Raw genomic sequence first — 6915 nt, forward strand, 5'->3', positions numbered from 1 at the left:
GACGGAGTAGAAGAACAGGAACTTTTATTCCTCTGGTTTCCTCTTTATCTGTACGTTTCATATGTAATCTCTCTCTCTTTTTTAAATATATACTTTATTTATTTATTTATTTTGGCTGTGCTGCACAGCTTGTGGGATCTTCGTTCCCCGACCAGGGATCGAACCTGTGCCCCCTGCAGTGGAAGTGTGGAGCCCTAACCACTGGACCACCAGGGAATTCCCTATGATCTCTCTTTAAGTTTGATGTTCCAACAAGCCAGTGAAGTAGCCTCATTATCCACATTTAACAGATGAGGAAACTGCTGCTCAGAGAAGTTGACTTATATATCTGGGATCACAACCAAAAAGTACAGATGAAGGACTTAAAATCAGGTCCCTGAGTCCAAACACCATGTTGCTTTTGCTTAACCACATTGCCTTTCATTTCTTTCTCTCAAGGATGAGACTCTTGGGTGGTCAGAACTTAAGACTCGCAAATGACCTTCCTCCTACCCTTGGACATGTAAGCAGGTGCCTCTGTGAAGAGCTATGTTGTGTAGGATCCCAGAAGACCTGGCTCAGAGTTCTGACTAAATACTGTAAGTGCTTTGTGATCTAGGGAAAGCGTCTCTCTCTTAGCTTCTCTTTCTTTAGTTTTAAAAGCAAAGAGCCCTTACTAGATTGTCTCAGATTTATATTATAGTGTAATGATTTTCTTCTCTTCTGTTTTGTTTTATACCAATTGACCTCTATTTAAAAAAAAAAAGAAAGAAAGAAACTAACATGGAAAAACACTCCTGCTCACCTGTGCTATTTATACTCACCCTACATAGGTGTTTTCTTAATGTGCATAAATAAACAAAGGTACTTGTGAATGTCACTTTTGATACATACGTTGCCAGTTCTAATAGTACAGAATTGAACATTTTAGTCATAGGGACTTCTCTGAGTCACAAAGTGAGCATCACGTAAAAGCTGGCCAACAAACGCTCACACAAATCAAACTCATTCCAGAACCAAGTTGTTGGCTGATTGGATGCTATCCCACTCACTCTGTTCCAGACTCTCCTGGCTGTACAGCTCTTCTGGACAATGAAAGTGTGAGGATCATTCCTCTTGCCTCAGACTAGAAATCCAGCTAGACTTCTGACATCATTCCTTAAGACGAACTGGATTTCCTCCTGGCTTTGTGGCCCCAGAGTCCCTTCTTCCAAACACCTTTAACCCCAGACACTCAAGATCAATGTAGAACTTCTTCCTCCTCCTTAAATGGCCCTTTTTTTTTTTTTTTTGAATCTGGACGGCATCCATTCGTGTTACAAACCACACCTACTACTTTGTAGGCGCATGGGTTTCTCATTTACTCTTCAGAACAATCATGTCATGCAAGGAAGGATAGTCCCATTTCATAGAAAGGGAAATCGAGTGATTTGATCGCTTGTCAAAGCTGATGGTACTCCTGAGAGGTTAACCTAATGTCCTAGCCTACACGTCTCTGCTCTAACCCATCTCTACAAATTGTCTCAATGCACTCTTACCTTTGATGGCAACGTGATTTCTATGAAGGTTTGGATAAATTCACTTCTTTTCATGATCCATTAATGTTCTCTGCCTCAGTTTTCCCATCTATTAAAAAGACAAAAAGCAATAAGGTTGAGTTACCTTTGTTTGGTCTGTTGAAGTACTTTGAATTCTTCTGAATCAGCATGAATGCAAATTGCCTTGTTATTTCACTGTTTAATGGTATCTGCTTGGAAATGCAACTATTAGTACACAATACACGATAAGGCTTATAATTATGGATGACAGAAATTGCTTTTGTTTTGTTTTGTTTTGCCCTTACCACCTTCATCCCAGTTTACCTTCCTGAGTTATAGCTGCCTCTGTAGGGGTTAGCAAAACATATTTTAAAAATCTAAACAATAGGCTCCTTTCCCAAGGGTTTGGAAATTGATGAATCATCTTCCTCTGCTTGCAGCATTCAAGCTGTGTGTTTGACACATGGGCGGAAAAGTGGGCTCTTTGAAATGCGAGCTGAGTAGAGATCATGTCACCTGCCTGGCGCGTGACCTGTTCCACTCGCCACCTGACCCCCTGTGCCCGACGTCACCTGGAGCCTGAAATCTGGAAGCGGAAAGTCCTTGACTGGAGTCAGCGGAGAGAAAATCATCACCTGCTTGGGCACAAACATGCCTGGTGACTGCGTCACTGTTTGTTGAGTGGGATCAGCTAATAGTTGCACAGCGGGCCTTCAAAGCCCTATGGTGGGGCTGATGAAGTTTCTATAAATGCACTCCCTGTGTGAAGGCCTTGGACTTTGAATCTCAAGTACACTGGGAGCATTTTGAGCTTGCCGACAGGCTCTCTGGCGCACTCTATTTGGTTAAACTGCAGTGGAAAAGAACTGACTTCATTGCCACCACCCATTACCTGGATCCAGCCACACTCCTGCCTGAGGGCTTTTGCATGTGCTGTTCTCTCTGCCTGGGCAGGCTTCCCTCCTGGGTGCCAGCATGACTTGCTCCTGTGTTTCACTTAGTTATCTCCTTACAAATCACCTCCACAGCGACTTTCCAATTGCTCTCTTTCTCCTTACCCTGCTTTGTACTTCCTCATAACACCTGATTCTATTTTACATATTGATTTGATTAGTCCTCTGTGGTGTGGTTTGTTTCGCTGCAGAAGCCACGTTTTTGTCCACTGCTCTGTCCCCAGTGTCTGTAGTATACCTGATCCAGAGTAGACCCTCAAGAAATATTTCTTGAATAAATGAATAAATGAATGAGTGAAGGAACTATTTTCCCTCATTTTGCAAGTAGAAAAGCTGAAAAATAGAGAGGGAATAAACGAGTCGAGTTCGACAGCCACTTAGCGGCAGAGTTAGTATTAACACTTTGATAGCCTAACACACAATCCTGTTTTTTCTCTTCCATTTAACACTGTTCTCCAAATATTTGGCAACTAAGACATCCTTGAGTCACCATTTGTTTACCAGTCTTGAACCATTTTATGTCTATGGAGATAACTAGAACTTTATGAGGGATAAGTGCTTATTAACTCGGTTCTTACTGAATTTATCTGTCTTATAACTTTTCAAAGGCAAAGTTGACTGAAAGTTGCTTAAGCTACCTGCTAAATTTTAAAAACATTTTTAATATAAATGATTATGAGCATTTATCGTGTAAATGTGGATACACATAAGTAAAATAAGTATTGTGATCCCATATGGAAGTCATCTTTTAGGTATCATGTGTATTTAATACCCGAAATCATGCTGTATGCAAAGTTTTCTAACCTGTGTTTTGACATGTTCTGAATGTCACGAAATCTAACATCGGCTGAGGGGTTGCATATAGTCTGATATCTGGGTGCGCCATTATTTTACTGAACCTTTTTCCTATTATGTATCATTAAAGTTACTTCCATTTTTTATGTATTGGATTTGTAGGTTTTAGTCCTTTTTTTTAGCTATTGTATTAACATTTCCATACTTGTCAAAACTATGCAGAGAATAAGCTGCCCAAGTTCTTACTAAAAATGCCACAAATGATCTAAAAAATCCTGGGTTGGAAGCTCAAAACTCCTCTTCGAATCAATAAACACTGAAGATTTCATTCACATGCGCTTCCGGGCTCTGAGGCTTGATGTGGACCGTGGGAGCATGGGGGCAGTGGGGCTGGACACACTGGCCAGTTTGAGAGCAAATAGAGGCTTGGGGAGTGTATTTATGTTTCCGCCCTATGTGTGCAACTCTGGCCTTTGTAGCAAAGGAGACAAAAAGCCAGACTCTGCACCTTGATGACCTGGAACAAGTTGTACTGGGTCCGAGTCAGCATGACTCAGCCCAGAGTGAGACTCAGTAGTTCTGCAAAGTCTTGGCTTTGTCCTACCTCCCGTGACAGTGGGGAAGGGAAGGACCCCTAAGGGTCTGTCTATCTGAGAAAGCACCCTGTGCTCAAACAGACTGTGGCCAAACCTGGTGGGTTATTTCAGCCATAATTCTGGTTGATGATGGCCTAGCTGCGTACCCCCCATGCTTGGAAAGCTCCAGTCAATGCCACCTCTCCCTGTAGCCTTGCCTCAGCAGTAACTGCCACCGTTGACTGAGCATCTCCTCTGTGCCAGCGTGTCACGCCAGGTGCTTTCAATACGCTGTCTTTTTTCACCCTCAAAGAAGTCCTGAAGGCATTACTGACTGCGCTTTCCAGATAAAGACACAAGTTCAGAGAGGTGAAGGGAGCTGCCCAGAGTCACACAGAGCTGGGATTTACAGCTGGACTGTTGGACTTGAAGGCTTCTGCATTATGCACACCTCTGGTTCTGCAGAGTAGAAATCGTTGTTTATACTCAGTTCCCATGACTCTTAGGACAGGTGTCATGAGATACACTGCATTAGATGTATCCATTCAACAATAATCCCATTTAATGGCCACTTAGTGTGCATTTACTTTGCACCAGGATCTCTGATAGTTTCCACTGAGAGAGTTGAATAAAAGACTTTCTCTGTCCTAAAATGGAGGAAGGTAAACACAAAGGACAAGATTTTGGGCTATTTAAGCCTCCATCCTTAGGACCTAGAATACTATATTCACCACAGGAACTAGCTCATCATGGAAACTCAATAAATATTTGTGGAAGTAAAGAAGGAATGAAGGATGGGTGATACATCATAAAGCACTTAACACCTGGTCCGAAGAATTTACTTTGTATTTGTTGTGCAACCTTCGGGAGCTATGAGCCTGCCTCCTTATTTGTAAAAGTGGGGATAATTATCCTTGCCTGATTCCACTCAGTATTACCGTGGATCCAAGGGATCAGAGGCTCAGCTATGGGTGCTGGAGATACTAAAACATGTATCTCATCATCTTCAAAAGTATCAGGAACTACGATCGTGCAATCCCACTCCTAGGTATATATCCAGAGAAAACCATAATTTGAAAGGATACATGCACCGCAATGTTCACTGCAGCCTTATTTACAATAGCCAAGACATGGGAGCAACCTACATGTCCATCAACAGATGAATGGTTACAGATGTGGTACATATATACAATGGAATATTACTCAGCCATAAAAAAGAATGAAATAATGCTATTTGCAGCAACATGGATGGGCCTAGAGATTATCATACTAAGTGAAGTAAGTCAGACAGAGAAAGACAAATACCAGATGATATCACTTATATGTGGAATCAAAAAAATGATACAACTGAACTTATAGACAAAACAGAAATAGACCCACAGCCATGGAAAACAAACTTATGGTTACCAAAGGGGAAAGGGGGGAAGAGAAAATTAGGAGCTTGAGATTAACATATACACACTATTATATATAAAATGGATAACCAGGGCTTCCCTGGTGGTGCAGTGGTTGAGAGTCCGCCTGCCGATGCAGGGGACATGGGTTCGTGCCCCGGTCCGCGAAGATCCCACATGCCGCAGAGCGGCTGGGCCCGTGAGCCATGGCCGCTGGGCCTGCGCGTCCGGAGCCTGTGCTCCGCAATGGGAGAGGCCACAACAGTGAGAGGCCCGTGTACCGCAAAAAAAAAAAAAAAAAAAAAAAGGATAACCAACAAGAATCTGCTGTATAGTACAAGGAACTCTACTCAATATTTTGTAATAACCTATAAGGGAAAAGAATCTGAAAAAAATAGATATATATGTATGTATAACTGAATCACTTTGCTGTACACCTGAAACTAGCACAGCACAGTAAATCAACTGTACTTCAATAAAAATAAATTTAAATAAACAACAAAGTATCAGGAACTATAATAATTGTTGGTCAATTAACTTACCAACATTTATTGTGTGCCATATGCCAGGTGTTGGACTAAGGGCTTTACAATCGCTGTACATGTGTCCTTTCAATGACAACATTGGATTGATATAAACAGTTCAGGTGGCATGCCTGAGACGGTACAGCGAGCCATGGCAGAAGTAGGGTCAGACCCCCAGCTGCCCAATGCTAATGTCCTGGCTCTCACGGCTGCTCAGTCATTGGTCACAGTGGCTTCACGAGAAAGTCGTCCCACCAGAAACATCTCTCTAAGAAGAGAAAATAAGCACTGGTTCTGACAATACCCACTGAGTTAGAATCAGCCACAGGAAGTCAATTCACTCACCAGAAGTCAACCCCAGGATGCAGAGCTTTGCAAACCCAGGAGTCTTTGTTACCCTCAGATCTTCATCTTCCAAATCCTCTCAGTTCAGAATCCAAAGCCATCTTGCTTCAGCTCTGTCTGCTCTGTCTATGCCTCTTCATATTTGCTGGGGAGTAGGCGAGGAGGGAAGGATTTATGCATAATGTGTATGAAATTCAACTGAGGTGCCCAGGGCATTTGGGGAGAGTGGTGGAATCCTGAGGTTTTTGTATAGAAGCGACTTCCTGCCTCAGCTCTTTTCAGGCGCCCGTCCTTTCTTCTTAAACCTTTGCAGTTCCCTCTTGCGTCTCTGCTCCTGTGTCTCTCTGCTTTGGCTCTCATTTCACATCACTGCTCGAGTGGCCTTTGTTGGACCAGTTGAGCCTCTTTACCTTCCTTTATAATGTGGCCTTTATAATACAAGGGAGAGTCTCAGAGCTCCCAGATTTCATCTCTTGCTCTTAAACTCACCCTCACCCCAGCTCATTCTTGCATGCCGAAGCCTCATGATGGTCCTTGAAATTTCCACCGCCGTTTGCAGGTCCCTCTGTGCATCCTGTTATCCGGGTCTGGACTCCACTTTTTCCCCTATTTTTCTTGGCGATCTGCTATTTCTTCAGGGTCAAGCTCAGGCAACAGGCTTTTGTGTAGGGCATTCTAAGTGGTATTACCTTGCTTCCTCTTCTGTGCTCTTGTGGTACAAGGTACCTAAGTCAATTCTGACACGTCTCCCATTTTGCTATTGCTATTTCTGTATGTCCCTGTTCTTCCTGCTGGGCCATGAACTCTGTAAG

At 42.9% G+C, this 6915-nt stretch overlaps 1 long non-coding RNA gene across 1 annotated transcript in view; it reads right to left on the reverse strand.

Moving 5' to 3' along the window:
* LOC113633838 (uncharacterized) overlaps window positions 1–6248 on the reverse strand; it is a 91098-nt gene extending 84850 nt beyond the window's left edge. The window contains exons 1-2 of the long non-coding RNA XR_003438371.1: window positions 6104–6248; window positions 1518–1605 (exon numbers count right to left, since the gene is read on the reverse strand). This is a non-coding gene — a long non-coding RNA (uncharacterized LOC113633838). The remainder of the gene's footprint in view (window positions 1–1517; window positions 1606–6103) is intronic.
* Between the last annotated feature and the right edge of the window lie 667 nt (window positions 6249–6915).

This window comes from Aethalodelphis obliquidens, unplaced genomic scaffold (assembly GCF_003676395.1).
Source record: "Aethalodelphis obliquidens isolate GAN/ISIS:26980383/991018 unplaced genomic scaffold, ASM367639v1 scaffold41, whole genome shotgun sequence".
Classification (NCBI taxonomy): Eukaryota; Metazoa; Chordata; class Mammalia; order Artiodactyla; family Delphinidae; genus Aethalodelphis; species Aethalodelphis obliquidens.